This window comes from Mesoplodon bidens (assembly GCF_964165515.1).
Source record: "Mesoplodon bidens genome assembly, chromosome: 1".
In the NCBI taxonomy this organism is placed as follows: Eukaryota; Metazoa; Chordata; class Mammalia; order Artiodactyla; family Ziphiidae; genus Mesoplodon; species Mesoplodon bidens.
This window is the reverse complement of record NC_138176.1, coordinates 155,368,720-155,391,782: the sequence shown is the minus strand read 5'-3', so window position 1 is coordinate 155,391,782 and position 23,063 is coordinate 155,368,720. Positions and strand designations below refer to the sequence as shown.

The window sequence follows — 23,063 nt, the reverse complement described above, 5'->3', positions numbered from 1 at the left end:
GCATCCAGCCCAATGGCCAGATGTCAGGTGACAAGACTATTGGGGGAAGGGCTAACTCCTTCAACACCTTCTTCAGCAAGACAGGCACTGGCAGGCATGTGCCCACAACAGTGTTTGTAGACCTGGAACCCACGGTCATTGATGCAGTTTGCACTAACACCTACTGCCAGCTCTTCCACCCTGAGCAGCTCCTCACAGGCAAGGAAGATGCTGCCAATAACTATGCCCGCAGTCACTACTCCATTGGCAAGGAGATCATTGACCTTGTCTTGGACCAGATTTGGAAATACTATACAGGTCTTCAGAGTTTCTTGGTTTCCACAGCTTTGGTGGGGGCACTGGCTCTAGGTTTACATACCTACTGATGGAACGTCTCTCTGTTGACTATGGCAAGAAGTCCAAGCTGGAGTTCTCCATTTGCCCAGCACCCCCAGGTTTCCTCAGCTGTAACTGAGCCCTACAACTCCGTCCTCACCACACACACCACACTGGAGCACTCACTGTGCCTTCATGGTAGACAATGAGGCCATCTATTACTTCTGTTGTAGAAACCTCAATATTGAGTACCCAACCTACACTAATCTTAATCACCTCATGAGCCAAAGAGTGTCCTCCATCACTGCTTCCCTGAGATTAGATGGAGCCCCGAAAATTGATCTGACAGAATTCCAGACAAGCTTGGTTCCCTATCCCCACATCCACTTCCCTCTAGCTACATATGCCCCTGTCATCTCTGCTGAGAAAGCCTACCATGAACAGCTTACTGTAGCAGAAATCACCAATGATTGCTTTGAGCCAGCCAACCAGATGATGAAATATGACCCTCACCATGGTAAATACATGGCTTACTGCCTATTGTACCATGGTGATGTGGTTCCCAAAGATGTCAATGCTGCCATTGCTACCATCAAGACCAAGCATACCATCCAGTTTGTGGACTAGACAGCCTTCAAAGTTGGCAATAATTACCAGCCTCCCACTGTGGTACCTGGTGGAAACCTGGCCAAAGTACAGCTTGCTCTGTGCATGCTGAGTAGCACCACAGCCATCTCTGAGGCCTGGGCTTGCCTGAACCACAAGTTTAAACTAATGTATGCCAAGCGTGCCTTTGTTCAGTGGTACGTGGGTGAGGTCATGGAGTAAGGAAAGTTTTTTGAAGCCTGTGAGGACATGGCTGTCCTTGAGAAGGTTTACAAGGAGGTTGGAGTGGAGGTGGGAGAGGATGAGGGTGAAGAGTATTAACCTGTCTCCTACAGTTTTACACTCTTGTCTTAAGATTGTCTTATTTGTGTTCTGTGGAGCTGCCCTTTGTGGCCCTATCTTGTCAATAAAAGTGATATTTCTATTTTCAATGTCAAAATAAATAAATAACTAGTTAATGTTCAATGCTAAGAGACCCTGTTGGAGACTAAGAACAAATTAATAGATATTCATTGCCTATCCACAAACAGTGCAGAGATGCTACAGGCTCTGACGTATCATCCCCATATATTCATGAGAGCTCATTATTAATGAATCTTGAAACAGTGTCAAGGCAAATGAAGTTTTCAGATCAACTTCACAAAATTAGTTAGGGTGGGCATTTGCAAGCAGCATTCCACAAATTATATGTGAAAAATCATATAGCTTTATAGCATAAATTTCTTTAGAAGACACAAATTTGACAATCATACAGTTGAAAATGAACCCATCAATTCAAAATTTAAAAAGACATATACTTTGTCCTTTGTTATCTCTAAGGTAAATAAAACTGCGTGGTATTTGTATCCTCCCTATGGAGAGGAAAGGCTGCATCTTATTGGGGATAAACCAATGCAGAACCATTCAGATAATTAACTCTTAAAAAGATAAATATTTCATCTTCAAGAACATATGCTTGGAAACTAGTGGGCACTCAAAAGATTGCCACCACATGATAATAGAGCTTTAAATTCCTCTGATTATATTCAATCAAGATCTCTTTAGAATTCAAGATATTAAAGTAGTTCATTGTATTCTGGTGCAGGAATCTCCACTAGACTCATAATCCCTTACTAAAGGATATTTATTACAACATAAATTCAGGTTATCCTTATAGTAGAGGAAAGACAAGTTGGAATCTAGAGAAACTGTAGCTAAGAGGCCAATGGATACTGGTTATAGGAATTTAAAGGAAGAGGCATTTTCCCATGAGATAGTCTTAGCAATATGTCAATTTCCTATTATTCTAAGGAGCAGGAAAATAAATAAAATATTTAGATTCTAAGCACCCATACAAAGATAGAAAAACTGTATTTATAACGGGCATTTTCTTTACTATATATTTTTGAAATAAGTGTCTAGCTTATTCTAGCACTCAATTTAGTTTTGGATTAAAAAAACACAATTTTGTAGATTCAACGTAGAAAAAAAAGTGCATGATCTCACTTGTTTTTGTGTCTGGCTTATTTTCACTCAGCCTAATGTCCTCTAGGTTCATTCATGTTGTTGCCAAAGGCAAAATCTCCTTGAAGATATAGAAGCAGAGAGTAAAACAGGGGAGGGAAGGTGGGAAAAATGGGAAATGTTGGTCAAAGGGCATAAAGTTGCAGTGATACAGGATGAAGAAGTTTAGAGATCTAATGTACAGCATGATGACTATAGATTTTTTTAAAACATCTTCATTGGAGTATAATTGCTTTACAGTGTTGTTAGTTTCGGCTGTCAGAAATTTGCTGACAGAGTAGATTTCTTGTGCTCTCATCACACACACAAAATGATAACCTTGTGAGGATCTGATATGTTAATTAGCTTGACTAGTAATCATTTCACTCTATGTATAACAAATCATAAATATATCCAACCTTTATTAAAAATAAAAATACTTTGTATTTTTTGTTTTAAGTAAATCAGAATATGAATAAATTAATGAGTAATCATTTCAACTGATGATCTTTAAATCTTAACAACAAAAAGAACAGCTCTCTGATTCTTGGATATTATTTTTAAATATATGAAATTATAAGGGAGGGAAAGATAAATTAACCAATATTTCCAATATACATATAATTACTATGAAACTATAGAGTAAGCACAATACCATTCTCACGATTGCTAATTTCTTTCACTACTAAACTTTTGCAGGACTAAAAACTGAATGATTATAGCCCTCACCAAATTTCATTTTATTTACTTAAGTAAAACAATTTTACTTTAAACATGTTCTCAAAGATGAGAAAACTACATTATATTGGAAAGTGCACTGGGTGTGAAGTTGTGGTATGGCTTTTGTTTTTGTTTGTTTTTTAATCTTGGTTCTACCAGCTGAGAGTTATAAAATTCTGGAAAAATAATGTTATTGTCCTATACAGTAAAATGAAGGGAGAGGATAAGAGAGATAAATATTTTATTTATTCCTCATTCCAGCCATATGACTTGGTACTATGAGGGGCAGTACAGTGCAATAATTAATAGTCCAGGCTCTGTGGTCAGGTAGCCTTATATCGCCAGTAAATGCCAATCAACCACAGAGTCCTGAAGAGTCAAGACTGCCTGACAGAAAAGCACATGCCTGTCCCAGTCTAACCTTCTGTGGTCTAATAAAAGGATGACTATGAGAACTAATTAAACAGCATTGGAGAAGGTAGAACAATATCCATCCTTTACAACCGTTAATATTATTGTTCTGCTTATGAACAATACTGTGAAACTGTGACTGTTTTTCCCAAAACTGCCTGTGTAGAATTCAGAATTTGTTTCTACGTTTGTTTGGTGCATGATACTGGAATGCTGCCTATGAAAAATGAACATTTCCAGTAAGAAGTATGTTTCTCTCACATCAGTTCAATTTAGCCTTATCAGAAAAAGTCAGAAAAGGGTATAATTCAATAATGAGACATATGTGGCTTAGAATCACACAAATATAAGCTGTTTCTGGGTGATTTACAGGAACAGTAGAGAAGTAAGTGTTTTAAACCAGATATAGTAGTATGAAAATAAGAAACATATGCTTCTTCCTGAAAAATAGAGTTTTTTAAAGGATATCTTACAAATTATATATATATATATATTATATAAATATTATATATATATATAATATTTATATAATATATATATTTAAAAGAATTCATCACTGTTGTCTGATCACTTTTTCTCTTTTAAATAAACATCTTTCTCCTTGGAAGAAGAGCTAATAGGAGATTTACCATCTATTTTTCCAACGAAACTTTTATGTAGAAGTGTGAGCAACTGTTTAACAAAAATAAAACATTACTCTCAAACGGCACCAAATGCTTCCGGTTGTGTTGTAACTATCTTGGATGGACTTTTGCACAAAGTTCCAATAGATACCTATATATCAGCTAATTCCAACACTTCTAATCTCTGTCACCTTTCACTACCTTGAGATGCTAAATCAGTTTAACAATCAATTGTCTTGGAAATAATACCTATTATGCCTCTAACTTATGCTTCCACTTCTGTCCTCTCTGCCAGATTTATGCTTTTTTGATCTGTTAGCTGGTTTCACTATAAATCAACTACAATGGATATTCTTTCTGTCCATTCTTTCCTTTTCTTATACAAACCCTAGTCTCTGCGAAATCAGTGCCCTCTCCTGTGGTCCATTCAACTTCATGTTGATGACCTTCTAGCAATCACACATTGATGTCAGGGATGAGGCTATCAAGAACAGGAATGCAGATGTTGTTCTTATGATAGTTACTATTTCAAACTATTAATCATTGATTCTTGAGAGAAACTGTTGAATTCAAATCATCTGGTAATAATACTGTCTTTCACTCTTTGTCATCACTCTTACTCACTGAAGATTAAGTCACTGGCCTTATGTATGTCTTTAAGTACCCCCATTATCTTAGGAGATAAGTGTCTTCATTAATTGATATTTAATCCACGTTTTATAATTGTTTCTCTTCCTCAACATCAATGGCTCTAAACTTCATGCCACATACATCCTCATATACCTCTTGGCAACAACCTAAAACTTTGTCATAATCCAGAAATAACCAATTAATATTTATACTACAAAATTCCATTATCTGATCTCATGCTTTTCTAGTTCTCAGTCTCTCCTATTCAATATATCTACTTTTTAAACACAGAGTCATCCTTTTTTTCACCAACGTGTCTCCTACCAATCTATTAGCTATATTCTAGCTTTCCTTTCTTCCTCATTCAGGATTCAAAAGCATGTCAATTGCTGTTGTAATTGTTTTTATTGCTGATTTTCTTATCTGCAAGTATCTCTCAAACTTTGTCACCTAGCTCATTTAGCTGAAAAAAGTCAAAATGATACAAAATTATGACATACAAATCCTACTTAGTACCATTTCAAAACTTGCTTAACATGTGTATTTCCAAGAATAGAGAGTTTTTAAGGATTAAAATTGAGAGAAAGGTACACAGACTTCTCATATACTCCCTGTCCTCATACATGCATAGCCTCACCCATCATCAGTTTTTACCAGAATGGTCATTTTTTTCTTTTGAACCAAAGATGAACCTACATTGACACGTCATAATCATCCAAGTCCATAGTTTACATTGTGTTTCACTCTTGGTGTTGCACATTCTGTAGGTTTGGACAGAAGTATAATAACATATATCCATCATTTTCAAACAGTATTTTCACTGCCCTAAAAAGCCTCTGTGGTCCACCTATGCATCTCTCCCCCTTAACTGCACCTGTTCACCACAATCACTGAACTTTTTCTCCCTAGTTTTGCCTTTTCTGTGATGTCATATAGTTCAAGTCATACAGTATGAAGTCTTTTCAGATTGGCTACTTTCACTTAGCAATAAGCATTTAAGTTTCTTTTATGTCTTGACAGTTAATTTCTTTTTAGCTTTGAATAATATTCCCTTGTATGGATTTTCTACAGTTTATTTATGCATTCACCTACTGAAGGACATCTTAGTTGTTTCCAAGTTTTGACAATTGTGAATAAAGCTGCTGTCAACACATGTATGTAGGTTTTTGTGTAACTTACACAACTTGGGGTAAATAACAAGAAGCAGAATTGCTGTATCATATAGTAAGAGTACATTTTGTAAGAAATTGCCAAACTGTCCTTCAAAGTGGTAGTACCATTTTTCATTCTCACTAGTGTGTACCAAAACTATAGTTAAGCAAATTTAAAAAATAGGAATATCTACTTAATTGATTTTTATTTGCTACACATAATATCTGTTCAAAGAAAATAGTTTTTTTAATTAAATATATTTATGCTATTTAATAAGCATTTTTCTCCAGACTCAACTATTTCCTCTCAATTTCATTGACTTAGAAAAATAGAAGAAAATGAACTTCTATAACCATGATACTTTTCAAAGACCTCTCCTATTTTTGAATGCTTATATTTTTCTGTTTCCTTTATGGTACATAGTGCCAGATTTATTTTAAGTAACAGTGAATATGATTTTTAGGAGTTACATACATAAAATTGTATTTATGCTACACAGTCTGCTTCTTGATAACTGTCATTTGTATACATGTTAAATTTTCATAATGCAATACTAATACAGAACTATATAAAATAATTTTGTACTTAAAATTCAAGTATATATAAGACCAGTAGCCTGACGTCTATTCTGGTATACTGTACATGATATAAGGATGATTGTGGGTATGTATTAAGAGACTTGATTGGAAGAGTCCCAGCTCAATCATTATTCAAAGCAGAAAAATGACTAATCACTCATAACCTCTGTTGTTCCCATGTGGTAGAGGAAGAGCTTTAACTAATGCAAGAGAAATTAATTAGTTTCAAGTAGAAAAATACAATGTCTGATACTCATCTATTCTCTACAGTGTACATTCTTCAGCACTATGTAGATGTAAGATTTATGATTTATTATATTTCTAAAATTTTATTTCCTTTTATAATATGGTTATTAATTTTTTGCAGTAGCATTAAGCATCTTCTACTATTTACCTTACATTTATTAAGAAAATAGTGGGTCTAATACTTAAAAATAATAGCAGCTATCATTTATAGAGTATTTACTAAGTACCAAGCCCTGTGCTAAATGTTTTATATATCAATGCCATTTAAACATCAAGCAACCCTATGAGATAGACATTTAATTTTACAGAAGAAACTGAGTTTCACAAAGGTTAAAATGACAGCTGCTCTATGTCAGAGACAGGATACAAGGTCAGTTCTATTTGACACCTAACTCTGTTTGGTGCATATTAGTAAAAATTCAGTGAAAGGCATTACAAGTGGTTAATAATTGAGTTTCTAGAGTGGGAAAAAATGAATTTGAGTCTTCTTCTACTACTAGGTAAGTTACCTTGGGCAAGTTCTTGTGTGTGTGTGTGTGTGTGTGTGTGTGTCTTCATTGACAAATGGGAGTACAAGTGGAACCCACCTCATGGAGTTCTTACTAGGTTTAGATGAGATCATGTTTGTTGTACCTGTCACACAATAATTACACAATGTTTCTTACTATTTAATCTTGAACTTCCTCATTTTTAAAGTACAGATGAAAATAGAACCTACCTCAGAAGGATGTTACAATGATTAAATGAGATCAATTAAAAATGTAGAATCCTAAAGATGCTACCAGAAAACTACTAGAACTAATCAATGAATTTGGTAAAGTAGCAGGATACAAAATTAATGCAGAGAAATGTGTTGCATTCCTATACACTAAAGATGAAAAAATCTGAAAGTGAGATTAAGAAAACAATCCCATTTACCATTGCAACAAAACGAATAAAATATCTAGGAATAAACCTACCTAAGGAGACAAAAGACCTGTATGCAGAAAATTATAAGACACTGAAGAAAGAAATTAAAGATGATACAAATAGATGGAGACATATACAATGTTCTTGGATTGGAAGAATCAACACTGTGAAAATGACTATACTATCCAAAGCAATCTACAGATTCAATGCAATCTCTATGAAATTACCCATGGCATTTTTCACAGAGCTAGAACAAAAAAATCTCACAATTTGTATGGAAACACAAAAGACCCCAAATAGACAAAGCAATCTTGAGAAAGCAAAATGGAGCTAGAGGAATCAGGCTACCTGAATTCAGACTATACTCCAAAGCTACAATAATCAAGACAGTGTGGTAAGTGGCACAAAAACAGAAATATATATAAATGGAACAGTACGGAAAGCCAAGAGATAAACCCATGCACATATGGTCACCTTATCTTTGATAAATGAGGCAAGAATATACAGTGGAGAAAAGACAGCTTCTTCAATAAGTGGTGCTGGGAAAACTGGACAGCTACATGTAAAAGAATGAAATTAGAACACTCCCTAACACCATACACAAAAATAAACTCAAAATAGATTAAAGACCTAAATGTAAGGCCAGACACTATTAAACACTTAGAGGGAAATATAGGCAGAACAATCCATGACAGAAATCACAGCAAGATCCTTTTTGACCCACCTCCTGAAGAAATGGAAATAAAAACAAAAATAAACAAATGGGACCTAATAAAACTTAAAAGCTTTTGCAAAGCAATGGAAATCATAAACAAGACCAAAAGACATACCTCAGAATGGGAAAAAATATTTGCAAATGAAGCAACTGACAAAGGATTAGTCTCCAAAATTTATAAGCACCTCATGCAGCTCAATATAAAAAAAAAAAAAAACCAAATAACCCAATCCAAAAATGGGCAGTAGATCTAAACAGACATTTCTCCAAAGAAGATATACAGACTGCCAACAAACACATGAAAGAATGCTCAACATCATTAATCATTAGAGAAATGCAAATCAAAACTACAATGAGATATCATCTCTCACCTGTCAGAATGACCATGATCAAAAAATCTACAAACAATAAATGCTGGAGAGGGTGTGGAGAAAAGAGAAACCTCTTGCAATGTTGGTGGGAATGTAAATTGATACAGTCACTATGGAGAACAGTATGGAGGTTTTTAAAAAAACTAAAAATAGAACTACTATAGGGCTCAGCAATCCCACTACTGGGCATATACACTGAGAAAACCATAATTCAAAAAGAGTCATGTAACACAATTGCAGTTCTATTTACAATAGCCAGGATATGGAAGCAACCTACATGTCCATCAACAGATGAATGGATAAACAAGATGAGGCACATATATACAATGGAATATTACCCAGCCATAAAAAGAAACAAAATTGAGTTATTTGTACTGAGGTGGATGGACCTAGAGTCTGTCATACAGAGTGAAGTAAGTCAGAAAGAGAAAATCAAATACTGTATGCTAACACATATATATGGAATCTAAGAAAAAAAAAAGGTCATAAAGAACCTAGGGGCAAGATGGGAATAAAGACACAGACCTACTAGAGAATGGACTTGAGGATATGGGGAGGGGGAAGGTTAAGATGGGACAAAGTGAGAGAGTGGCATGGACATATATACAGTACCAAACGTAAGGTAGATAGATAGTGGGAAGCAGCCGCATAGCACAGGGAGATCAGCTCGGTGCTTTGTGACCACCTGGAGGGGTGGAATAGGGAGGGTGGGAGGGAGGGAGATGCAAGAGGGAAGGGATGTGGGAACAGATGTATATGTATGACTGATTCACTTTGTTATAAAGGAGAAACTAATAATAATTAAAAAAACACACCATTTTAAAGCAATTATACTACAATAAAGATGTTTAAAAATAATAAAATAAATATATAAATAATTAGAAGGTAAATAAAAAAATGTACTGGGCACATATGTGCTCAATAAATGGTAGTTATTTTCATCATTGTTCCAAAGACTGATTGAGTTTATCTGTTTCATTTAGTTATTTAGCAGAACTGCTTGCTAAATTTTGTAGGTAAATTTAGGCAAGAAGAAATCCTGACATTTTGGATTTGTTTTTTTTCCCTGCTTTTCCTGCTGCCAGTGGAAAACAGAGAAATCCATCCAAGTCTTCTGAAATATGATTTGTCCAGTCTAGTTCTGTTGAGAGACTACCAGTAAATACAAAATTCATATACATAAAATATTTATTTTAATTCCTGTTGGTTGTAGATATTTGTCACCTCTTAAATTGCACTAAGAAAGGCCCTGTGACTGATGAATTGTCTAGCATTCTGTTAGGGTTCATTTATATCTTAATAGTATAAAGAAAGAATATTTTTTGTGTTCTTTTCTAAGCCCAAAAGAGACCAACAACAAAAAGTCAACATTTGAGAACTGGGACTTTGCATATTTTTTTGTATGACAAAGTCTAAGTGAGCATCCTTAAAATAGGCATGTAGAACAACTCCTTACTCAAATGTAATGAAAATAGATCTGGAATAGATGATAGTGTGATACCAAGAGATAAAGACCAAAATGTATAAGATATATATAGGGAAATATGTATTCTCTTTTTGGAACTTTTTTGGAGGTTAAAATTGATGTATTTTAATATAAAGTTGGAATTAAATTAGGAAAAGTCTGGAAATCTAAAGAGTGTAAATTTTTCTGTCAGCAAATTAATAAAATAAAATATACCTTCTTCATTGTTAATTTGTAATGCTATGATCATGAAGTGTACAAGGATAAGATTGGCAGGGATTAGAGAATGGGGATAGGCAAAGGGTAGAAGTAATTATCAGGGAAATGCAAATCGAAATCACTATGAGCCATCACCTCATAACTCTCAGAATGGTGATTATCAAAAAGACAAAAAAACAGCATGTGTGGGTGACTATGTGAAGAAAAGGGAATACTCTTGTATTGTTGGTGGGAATGTAAATTGGTGCAGCCACTATGGAAAAGAGTATGAAGTTTCCTCAGGAAATTAAAAAAAAATAGAACTACCATTGAATCCATCAATTTCCTTTCTGGGTATTCATCTGAAGAAAATGAAAACTGCATGTCTAGAAAAAATATCTGCACCCCTATGGTCACTGCAGCATTATTTACAATAGCCAAGGTATGCAAACAACCTAAGTGTTCATTGATGGATGAATGGATAAAGAAAATGTCATATATATATATATATATATATATATATATATATATATATATATATAATATCTATATAATATATATCTATATTATATATATATATATATATATATACACATACACACACACACATTCATATATACATACATATACAGTGGAATATTATTCAGTCATAAAAGAGAACGTGATCTTCCCATTTGCAACAACATGGATAGAACTTGCGGGCATCATGCTAAGTGAAATAAATCAAAGACAGATACTAAACAATCTCATTTACATGTGGAATCTTAGTAAAAACCCAAAACCAAAAAAAACAAACAAAACAGAAACAGACTTACAGGTACAGAGAACAAACTGGTATAGGTCAGAGAGAAGAGGAGATTGGGAGATTGTGCAAAATAGGTGAAATGGATTAAGAGGTACAACTTCCAGTTATAAAATAACTAAGTCATAAGAAAGAGTCAATACATTGTAATTACTCTGTATGGCAATAGATGGTCACTAGATATTGTGGAGACCATTTCAAAATGTATATAAATATAGAATCACTATGATGTAGACCTGAAACTAAGATGATATTGTATGTCAATTATATTTTAATTAAAAATAAATAAATTACACTCCCACAACAAAGTAATCTTACTAAAATTTAATAGGAATTCCAAAGACAGGTTAATTACATTGTCTTAAGTAATACAAAAAAAAAGGTTAAATTTTTCTTTAGTCTCCAAATCCCATCAACCAATTTTACCTTTCTTGACTGAAAGAAAAATGCACAAGTTAAAAGCTGAGAATTGTGTTTTTATTTGGTGGACAAAACTGAGGACTTAAGCCCAGGATGCAACCTCTTAGAGAACTCAGAGGGACTGCTCCAAAGAGGTAAGGGAGGAACCAGGATATACAGGAATTTTTTGCAATAAAGACCAGATAGTCTGGACTTCAAAAGATTACTGTGAAAGAAAACCAGACATCTAAAGTTAAGGAATGTAGTACGTTATGTGTGGGAAGATGCAAGAGTCTGGGCTGATTGAAATCATTCTTCTGATATGCACTTTAGCTATCTAGGGTCAGTATCCTGTTCTTTCCCATCCTGAGTCCCCTCAGGGTGCACCACTGGGGGTGACTGCAGTGGCTTGAGTGTTGAAACACCCTTTGTTTCCTGATATGGCAGGCAACACGTTTCTTTCACACTTTTTTCATTTGAAAAATGAAAAGCAATCGTATTTTCCCCTTGGTCAGGGGGGATGTGTGTGTATGCACATATAAACATACCCTTCTCTAATGTTTGCCATGGTTCTACCCTCAATGCATTTATTTATTCAACGATACATTTTGTTTTTCACTGAGTACCTGCAAATCCAAGCATTGTTCTAGCCATTTGGCAGATATTAGTAAATATAACAGAAAAAGATACCATCCTGTACTCTAGCAGGGGAAGGCAAAAATAACTGATATCATAAAACTAATAACCATAATAATAATGCCAAGTAATTAGTAATCTGCCATTTTCTAGAATTACCCACGGTCTCAGTACTAGGGTTCTCCCCCTCTGATATCTTATCTTTGAAAAAGGTATACACACCTGTTTGAATGGCCAACATCTAGGAAAGGGCAATATCACATATCGCATCTGCAAGATGCAGATTTTTGCTATCTCAAGCCTCCTATATTTTAATGAATATAAAATTGGAAATTTAAATAAAACTGTGGTTATAAATCTGTATTCAGCAAGAATGGGGGCATGTTTCTGGCATGTGAAAATGTATAAAGACAGAAGAAAACATGCAGTTCAGTCCATGTGGAGACCTGCATCTCTGAAGACTAGGTCCATATAGATAATCAAGTGCTCCCTGTGAACATGACATACTTTTATTTTAGTGGAATTTGTTTATTTATATATCTTGTTTCTACTTATGCCTGTGAGTGCCTCATGGACAGAAACCCTGTGATTCATCATCAAACAAGCTAACAGCCACGATGACATCAGAGAGTGGCTCTGAGATATAAGAGATTAACTTTATGAGAATACACCCATAACTTTTACTTTTAATGCAGTTGAGTATTTTCTCTGTCTTTCCTATATCAATTTCTACCATTCAGAAATAAAAACCAGTGTTAAATCAATTTTTTTAAAAAAATTATCTATTCTTGTTATGGGTATTTTTCCCCTCCTCTATTTCTCTCTGATATCTTCCTTCCATTCTTCACAAGTCTTCATTTTCCCTAGTGAACTGGCTCATAGAGAATCCCTCAGTCTCCAACTGGATTCTCTAGTATCAAGGTTGCCTTTGCAACATTGATGATTGAAGTTTTTTGTTTAATTTTTATGGGGGTATAGTTACTTTACAATGTTGTGTTAATTTCCACTGTACAGTAAAGTGAATCAGCTATATATATATATATATATATATATATATATATATATATATATACATATATCCCCTCTTTCTTGGATTTCCTTCCCATTTAGGTCACCAGAGCATTGAGCAGAGTTCCCTGTGCTATACAGTAAGTTCTCATTAGTTATCTATTTTATACATAGTAATGTATATATATATCAATCCCAATCTCCCAAGCCATCCCACCCTCCTTTCCTGCCTTGGTGTCCATGTTTGCCCTCTATGGTTGTGTCTCTATTTCAGCTTTGCAAATAGGTTCATCTGTACCATTTTTGTAGATTCCACATATATGAGGTAATATATGATATTTGTTTTTCCCTTTCTGACTTACTTCACTCTGTATGACAGTCTCTAGATCCATCCACGCCTCAACAAATGACCTAATTTCATTCCTTTTTATGGTTAAGTAATATTCAGTTTTATAAATGTACCACATCTTCTTTATCCATTAATCTGTTGATACACATTTAGGTTGCTTCCATGACCTGGCTATTGCAAATAGTGCTGCAATGAATATTGGGGTGCATGCGTCTTTTTGAATTATGGCTTTCTCTGGGTATATGCCCAGTAGTGGGACTGCTGGGTTGTATGGTAGCTCTATTCTGAGTTTTTAAGGAACCTCCATACTGTTCTCCATAGTGGCTCTATCAATTTACATTCCCACCAACAGTGCAAGAGTGTTCCCTTTTCTCCACACCCTCTCCAGCATTTGTTGTTTGTAGATTTTCTGATGATGCCCATGGTGTGAGGTGATACCTCATTGTAGTTTTGATTTGCATTTCTCTAATAATTAATGATGCTGAGCAGCTTTTCATGTGCTTCTTGACAATCTGTAAGTCTTCTTTGGAGAAATGTCTATTTAGGTCTTCTGCCCATTTTTGGATTGGGTTGTTTGTTTCTTTAATATTGAGCTGCATGTTTATAAATTTTGGAGATTAATCCTTTGTCCGTTGATTCGTTTGCAAATATTTTCTCCCGTTCTGAGGCTTGGCTTTTCATCTTCCTTATGGTTTCCTTTGTTGTGCAAAAGCTTTGAAGTTTCATTAGGTCCCATTTGTTTATTTTTTTTTTATTTCCATTACTCTAGAAGGTGGATCAAAAAAAATCTTGCTGTGATTTATGTCAAAGAGTGTTCTTCCTATGTTTTCCTCCAAGATTTTTATAGTGTCTGGTCTTACATTAAGTCTGTAATCCATTTTGAGGTTTTTTTTTGTGTGTGTGTGTATGGTGTTAGGGAGTGTTCTAATTTCATTCTTTTACATGTAGCAGTCCAGTTTTCCCAGCACCACTTATTGAAGAGACTGTCTTTTCTCCATTGTATATCCTTACCTCCTTTGTCATAGATTAGTTGACCATAGGTGCGTGGGTGTATATCTGGGCTTTCTACCTTGTTCTATTGATCTATATTTCTGTTTTTGTACCAGTACCATATTGTCTTCATTACTGTAGCTTTGTAGTATTGTCTGAAGTCAGGGAGTCTGATTCCTCCAGCTCTATTTTTTTCCCCCAAGAATGCTTTGTTTATTCAGGGTCTTTTGTGTCTCCATACAAATTTTAAGACTTCTTGTTCTAGTTCTGTAAAAAATGCCATTGGTAATTTGGTAGGGATTGAATTGAATCTGTAGATTGCTATGGGAATTATAGTCGTTTTCACAATATTGATTCTTCCAATCCAAGAGCATGGTATATCTCTCCATCTGTTGGTATCATCTTTAGTTTCTTTCATCAGTGTCTTATATTTTTCTGCAAACAGGTCTTTTGTCTCCCTAGGCAGGTTTATTCCTAGGTATTTTATTCTTTTTGTTGCAATGGTAAATGGGAGTATTTCCTTAATTTCTCCTTCAGATTTTTCATCATTGGTGTATAGGAATGCAAGAGATTTCTGTGCATTAATTTTGTATCCTGCAACTTTACCAAATTCATTGATTAGCTCTAGGAGTTTTCTGGTGGCATTTTTAGGATTCTCTATGTATAGTATCATGTCATCTGCAAACAGTGACAGTTTTACTTCTTCTTTTCAAATTTATATTCCTTTCATTTCTTTTTCTTTTCTGATTGCCAGGGCTAGGACTTCCAAAACTATGTTGAATAACAGTTGTGAGTGTGCACATACTTGTCTTGTTCCTAATCTTAAAGGAAATGTTTTCAGTTTTTCATCATTGAGAATGATGTTTGCTGTGGGTTTGTCATATATGGCCTTTATTATGTTGAGGTAGGTTCCCTCTATGTCCACTTTCTGGAGAGCTTTTTTTTTTTTTTAATAACTGGGTGTTTAATTGTGTCAAAAGCTTTTTCTGCATCTATTGAGATGATCATATGGTTTTTATTCTTCAATTTGTTAATATGGTGTATCACATTGATTGATTTGCATATGTTGAAGAATCCTTGCATCCCTGGGATAAATCCCACTTGATCGTGGTGTATAATACTTTTAATGTGTTGTTGGATTCATTTGCTAGTATTTTGTTGAGGATGTTTGCATCTATATTCATCAGTGATAAGGGTCTCTAATTTTCTTTTCTTGTAGTATCTTTGTCTGGTTTTTGTATCAGGGTTATGGTAGCCTCATAGAATGAGTTTGGGAGTGTTCCTTCCTCTGCAAATTTTTGGAAGAGTTTCAGAACAATGAGTGTTACCTCTTCTCTAAATGTTTGATAGAATTCACCTATGAAGCCATCTGGTCCTGAACTTTTGTTGGAAGAATTTCAATCACAGTTTCAATTTCATTACTTGTGATTGTTCTGTTCATATTTTCTGTTTCTTCCTGGTTCAGTCTTGGAATGTTATACCTTTCTAAAAATTTGTCTATTTCTTGCAGGTTGTCCATTTTTTTTTTGGCATAGAGTTGCTTGCAGTAGTCTATTAGGATGCTTTGTATTTCTGTGGTGTCTGTTGTAACTTCTCCTTTTTCATTTCTAATTTTATTGATTTCAGTCCTATCTTTTTTCTTGAGTCTGGCTAATGGTTTATCAATATTGTTTATCTTCTCAAAACCCAGCTTTTAGTTTTATTGATCTTTGCTGCTGTTTTCTTTGTTTCTATTTCATTTATTTCTGCTCTGATCTTTACGATGTCTTTCCTTCTGCTAATGTTGGGTTTTGTTTGTTCTTATTTCTCTAGTTCCTTTAGGTTTAAGGTTAGATTGTTTATTTGAGATTTTTCTTGTTTCATGAGGTAGGCTTATATAGCTATAAACTTCCCTCTTAGAACTGCTTTTGCTGCATCCCATAGGTTTTGGATCATCATGTTTTCATTGTCATTTGTCTCTAGGTATTTTTTTTTGGATTTCCTCTTTGATTTCTTCAGTGATCTCTTGGTTATTTAGTAACGTATTGTTTAGCCTCCATGTGTTTGTGTTTTTTACATTCTTTTCCCTATAATTCATTTCTAATCTCATAGTGTTGTGGTCAGAAAAGATGTTTGATATGATTTCAGTTTTCTTAAATTTTTGAGGCTTGATTTGTGACCCAAAATGTGATCTATCCTGGAGAATGTTCCGTGCACACTTGAGAAGAAAGTGTAATCTGCTGTTTTTGGATGGAGGGTCCTATAAATATCAATTAAATGTATCTGGTCTATTGTGTCATTTAAAGCTTCTGTTTCCTTATTTATTTTCATTTTGGATGCTCTGTCCATTGGTGTAAGTGAGATATTAAAGTCCCCCACTATTATTGTGTTCCTGTCAATTTCCTCTTTTATAGCTGTTAACAATTTCTTTATGCATTGAGGTTCTCCTATGTTGGGTTCATATATATTTATAATTGTCATATCTTCTTCTTGGATTGATCCCTTGATCATTACCTAGTGTCCTTTTTTGTCACTTGTAACATTCTTTATTTTAAAGTCTATTTTATCTGATATGAGTATTGCTACTCCAGCTTTCTTTTGATTTCCATTTGCATGGAATATCTTTTCCCATCCCATCACTTTCAGTCTGTATGTGTCTCTAGGTCTGAAGTGGGTCTCTTGTAGCCAACATATAGATGGGTCTTGTTTTTGTATCCACTTAGCAAGACTCTGTCTTTTGATTGGAGCATTTAATCCATTCACATTTAAGGTAATTATCGATATGTATGTTCCTATGACCATTTTCTTAATTGTTTTGGGTTTGTTTTTGCAGGTCCTTTTCTTCTTTTGTTTTTCCCACTTTGAGAAGTTCCTTTAGCATTTGTTATAGAGCTGGTTTGGTGGTACTGAATTCTCTTAGCTTTTGCTTCTCTGTAAAGCTTTTGATTTTTCCATCAAATCTGAATGAGATCCTTGCTGGGTAGAATGATCTTGGTTGTAGGTTCTTTCCTTTCATTACTTTAAGTATATCATGCCACTCCTGTAGGGTTTGTAGAGTTTCTGGCTTGTGGAGTTTCTGCTGAGAAATCAGCTATTAACCTTATGTGGGTTCCCTTGTATGTTATTTGTTGTTTTTCCCTTACTGCTTTCAATAATTTTTCTTTGTCTTTAATTTTTGCCAATTTGATTATTATGTTTCTTGACATGTTTCTCCTTTGGTTTATTCTGTATGTGACTCTCTGTGCTTCCTGGACTTGGGTGACTATTTTCTTTCCCATGTTAGGGAAGTTTTCAACTAAAACCTCTTCAAATATTTTCTCTAGTCCTCTCTCTCACTCTTCTCCTTCTTGGACCCCTATAATGTGAATGTTGTTGCATTTAATGTTGTCCCCAAGGTCTCTTAGGCTGTCTTCATTTCTTTTCATTCTCTTTTTCTTTATTCTCTTCCACAGCCGTGAATTTCACCATTCTGTCTTCCAGGTCACTTATCCATTCTTCTGTCTCAGTTATTCTGCTATTGAGTCCTTCTTGTGTAGTTTTCATTCCATTTATTGTATTGTTCATCTCTGTTTGTTTGTTCTTTAATTTTTCTAGGTCTTTGTTAAATGTTTCTTGCATGTTCTCAATCTTTGTCTCCATTCTTTTTCCGAGGTCCTAGATCATCTTCACTATCAGTATTCTGTATTTTTTTTTCTGGAAGTTTGCCTATCTCCACTTCATTTAGTTGTTTTTCTGGGGTTTTTATCTTTTTCCTTCATCTGGTACATAGCCCTCTGTCTTTTCATCTTGTCTATCTTTCTGTGAATGTGGTTTTTGTTCCACAGGCTGCAGGACTGTAATTCTTATTGCTTCTGCTGTCTTACCTCTGGTGGATGAGTCTAAGAGGCTTGGGTAAGTTTCCTCATGGGAGGGACTGGTGGCAGGTAGAGCTGACTGTTGTTCTCCTCATTTTAGTTTTGATTTACATTTTTTCTAATAATTAGTTATGTTGAGCATCTTTTCACGTGTCTTTGGCCATCTGTACTTCTTTGGAGAAAAGTGTATTTAGGACTTCTGCCCATTTTTTGATTGGGTTGTTTGTTTTATTTGATATTGAGCTTCATGGGCTGTTTGTATATTTTGGAGATTAATCTCTTGTCAGTTGCTTCATTAACAAATATTTTCTCCCATTCTGAGGGTTGCCTTTTTGTCTTGTTTATGGTTTCCTTTGCTGTGCAAAAGCTTTTAAATTTAATTAGGTACCATTTTTTAAATTTTTGCTTTCATTTTCATTACTGAAGAAGTGGGTCAAAAACGATCTTGCTGTGAGTTATGTCAGTGTTCTGCCTATGTTTTCCTCTAAGAGTTTTATAGTGTCCTATCTTACATTTAAGTCTTAAATCATTTTGTGTTTATATTTTGTATGGTGTTAGGGAGTGTTCTAATTTCATTCTTTTACATGTAGCTATCCAGTTTTCCCAGCATCACTTATTGAACAGACTGTCTTTTCTCCACTGTATATTCTTGCCTCCTTTGTCATAGATTAGGTTACCATAGGTGCTTGGGTTTATCTCTGGGCTTTCTATCCTGTTCCATTTATCTATATTTCTGTTCTTGTGCCAGTACCATACTGTCTTGATGACTATAACTTTGTAGTTTAGTCTGAAGTCAGGGAGATTTTCTTTCCCAAGATTGCATTGGCTATTTGGGGTCTTTTGTGTTTCCATACAAATTGTAAAATTTTTTACTCTAATTTTGTGCAAAATGGAATTGGTAATTTGATAGGGTTTTCAATGAATCTGTAGATTGCTTTGGGTAGTAAAGTCATTTTTATAATATTGATTTTTCCAATAGAAGAACATGGTATATCTCTCCATCTGTTTGTGTTGTCTTTGATTTATTTCATCATTATCTTATAGTTTTCTGAGTACAGGTCTTCTGTCTCCTTAAGTAGGCTTATTCCTAGGTACTGCCTCGGTGGCAAGTTTGCTTCAGCATAAGAAAAGGAATACTTTCTTTTCCCTTAGGAAGTGAGATGACCAAATCCTATGATCTACAGCCTGTGGTAGAAAATAAAATCTTGGCATGCTTGGTCTTGCTGGTTCTCGTATGAATGATGTCATTAAGGAAACGTGTCCAGGCCCCATACCAAGCCCCCAGTCTTGTTGCTAACTAAATATATTCCACTGAGTGTTAAAGATACAAACTGTCACTAACTCTATTTTACTGAGGTTTGATGATTTATTTTTTTTTATTATTATTTTTTTTTTTACTTTTAATTTTATATTGGAGTATAGCCGATTAACAATGTTGTGATAGTTTCAGATGCACAGCAAAGGGACTCGGCTATACATATGCATGTACCCATTCTCCCCCAAACTCCCCTCCCATCCAGGCTGCCACATAACATTGAGCAGAGTCCCCTGTGCTATATAGTAGGTCCACTGGTTATCCATTTTATTTTTAAGTTTATTTATTTATTTTTTTAATTAGTTTCTGCTTTATAACAAAGTGAATCAGTCATACATATACATCTGTTCCCACATCCCTTCCCTCATGCATCTCCCTCCCTCCCACCCTCCCCATCCCACCCCTCCAGGCGGTCACAAAGCACCGAGCTGATCTCCCTGTGCTCTGCGGCTGCTTCCCACTATCTATCTACCTTACGTTTGGTAGTGTATACACGTCCATGCCTCTCTTTCGCCTTGTCACAGCCCACCCTTCCCCCTCCCCATATCCTCAAGTCCATTCTCAAGTAGGTCTGCGTCTTCATTCCCGTTTTGCCCCTAGGTTCTTCATGACATTTTTTTTTTTAATTCCGTATATATGTGTTAGCATACGGTATTTGTCTTTCTCTTTCTGACTAACTTCACTCTGTATGACAGACTCTAGGTCTATCCACCTCATTACAAATAGCTCAGTTTCGTTTCTTTTTATGGCTGAGTAATATTCCATTGTATATATGTGCCACATCTTCTTTATCCATTCATCCGATGATGGACACTTAGGTTGTTTCCAGCTCCGGGCTATTGTGAATAGAGCTGCAATGAACATTTTGGTACATGTCTCTTTTTGAATTATGGTTTTCTCAGGGTATATGCCCAGTAGTGGGATTGCTGGGTCATATGGTAGTTCTATTTGTAGTTTTTTAAGGAACCTCCATACCGTTCTCCATAGTGGCTGTACCAATTCACATTCCCACCAGCAGTGCAAGAGTGTTCCCTTTTCTCCACACCCTCTCCAGCATTTATTGTTTCTAGATTGCTCTTTTTTTTTTAATTAGTTTCTGCTTTATAACAAAGTGAATCAGTCATACATATACATCTGTTCCCACATCCCTTCCCTCATGCATCTCCCTCCCTCCCACCCTCCCCATCCCACCCCTCCAGGCGGTCACAAAGCACCGAGCTGATCTCCCTGTGCTCTGCGGCTGCTTCCCACTATCTATCTACCTTACGTTTGGTAGTGTATATATGTCCATGCCTCTCTTTCGCTTTGTCACAGCTTACCCTTCCCCCTCCCCATATCCTCAAGTCCATTCTCAAGTAGGTCTGTGTCTTTATTCTCGTTTTGCCCCTAGGTTCTTCATGACATTTTTTTTTTAAATTCCGTATATATGTGTTAGCATACGGTATTTGTCTTTCTCTTTCTGACTAACTTCACTCTGTATGACAGACTCTAGGTCTATCCACCTCATTACAAATAGCTCAGTTTCGTTTCTTTTTATGGCTGAGTAATATTCCATTGTATATATGTGCCACATCTTCTTTATCCATTCATCCGATGATGGACACTTAGGTTGTTTCCAGCTCCGGGCTATTGTGAATAGAGCTGCAATGAACATTTTGGTACATGTCTCTTTTGGAATTATGGTTTTCTAAGGGTATATGCCCAGTAGTGGGATTGCTGGGTCATATGGTAGTTCTATTTGTAGTTTTTTAAGGAACCTCCATACCGTTCTCCATAGTGGCTGTACCAATTCATATTCCCACCAGCAGTGCAAGAGTGTTCCCTTTTCTCCACACCCTCTCCAGCATTTATTGTTTCTAGATTCCTTGATGATGGCCATTCTGACTGGTGTGAGATGATATCTCATTGTAGTTTTGATTTGCATTTCTCTAATGATTAATGATGTTGAGCATTCTTTCATGTGTTTGTTGGCAGTCTGTATATCTTCTTTGGAGAAATGCCTATTTAAGTCTTCTGCCCATTTTTGGATTGGGTTGTCTGTTTTTTTGCTATTGAGCTGCATGAGCTGTTTATAAATTTTGGAGATTAATCCTTTGTCAGTTGCTTCATTTGCAAATATTTTCTCCCATTCTGAGGGTTGTCTTTTGGTCTTCTTTATGGTTTCCTTTGCTGTGCAAAAGCTTTGAAGTTTCATTAGGTCCCATTTGTTTATCTGTGTTTTTATTTCCATTTCTCTAGGAGGTGGGTCCAAAAGGATCTTGCTGTGATTTATGTCATAGAGTGTTCTACCTATGTTTTCCTCTAAGAGTTTGATAGTTTCTGGCCTTACATTTAAGTCTTTAATCCATTTTGAGCTTATTTTTGTGTATGGTGCTAGGGAATGATCTAATCTCAAACTTTTACATGTCCCTGTCCAGTTTTCCCAGCACCACTTATTGAAGAGGCTGTCCTTTCTCCACTGTACATTCCTTCGTCCTTTATCAAAGATAAGTTGGCCATATGTGCGTGGGTTTATCTCTGGGCTTTCTATCCTGATCCACTGATCTATCTTTCTGTTTTTATGCCAGTACCACACTGTCTTAATTACTGTAGCTTTGTAGTATAGTCTGAAGTCAGGGAGCCTGATTCCTCCAGCTCCGTTTTTCGTTCTCAAGATTGCTTTAGCTATTCGGGGCCTTTTGTTTTTCCAAACAAATTTTGAAATTTTTTGTTCTAGTTCTGTGAAAAATGCCATTGGTAGTTTGATAGGGATTGCATTGAATCTGTAGATTGCTTTCGGTAGTAGAGTCATTTTCACAATATTGATTCTTCCAATCCAGGAGCATGCTATATCTCTCCATCTATTTGTATCATCTTTAATTTCTTTCATCAGTGTCTTATAGTTTTCTGCATACAGGTCTTTTGTCTCCTTAGGTAGGTTTATTCCTAGATATTTTATTCTTTTTGTTGCGATGGTAAATGGGAGTGTTTTCTTGATTTCATTTTCAGATTTTTCATCATTAGTGTATAGGAATGCCAGAGATTTCTGTACATTAATTTTATATCCTGCTACTTTACCAAATTCATTGATTAGCTCTAGTAGTTTTTCGGTAGCATCTTTAGGATTCTCTATGTATAGTATCATGTCATCTGCAAACAGTGACAGCTTTACTTCTTCTTTTCCAATTTGGATTCCTTTTATTTCCTTTTCTTCCCTGATTGCTGTGGCTAAAACTTCCAAAACTATGTTGAATAAGAGTGGTGAGAGTGGGCAGCCTTGTCTTGTTCCTGATCTTAGTGGAAATGGTTTCAGTTTTTCACCATTGAGGAC

General features: G+C 35.3%; 1 pseudogene across 1 annotated transcript; it reads left to right on the top strand.

Moving 5' to 3' along the window:
- Positions 1 to 5: 5 nt before the first annotated feature.
- On the top strand, positions 6 to 1,331 carry LOC308620405 (tubulin alpha-1C chain-like; annotated as a pseudogene). Its single transcript has one exon. The product of its transcript is annotated as a tubulin alpha-1C chain-like (transcript).
- Positions 1,332 to 23,063: the final 21,732 nt, after the last annotated feature.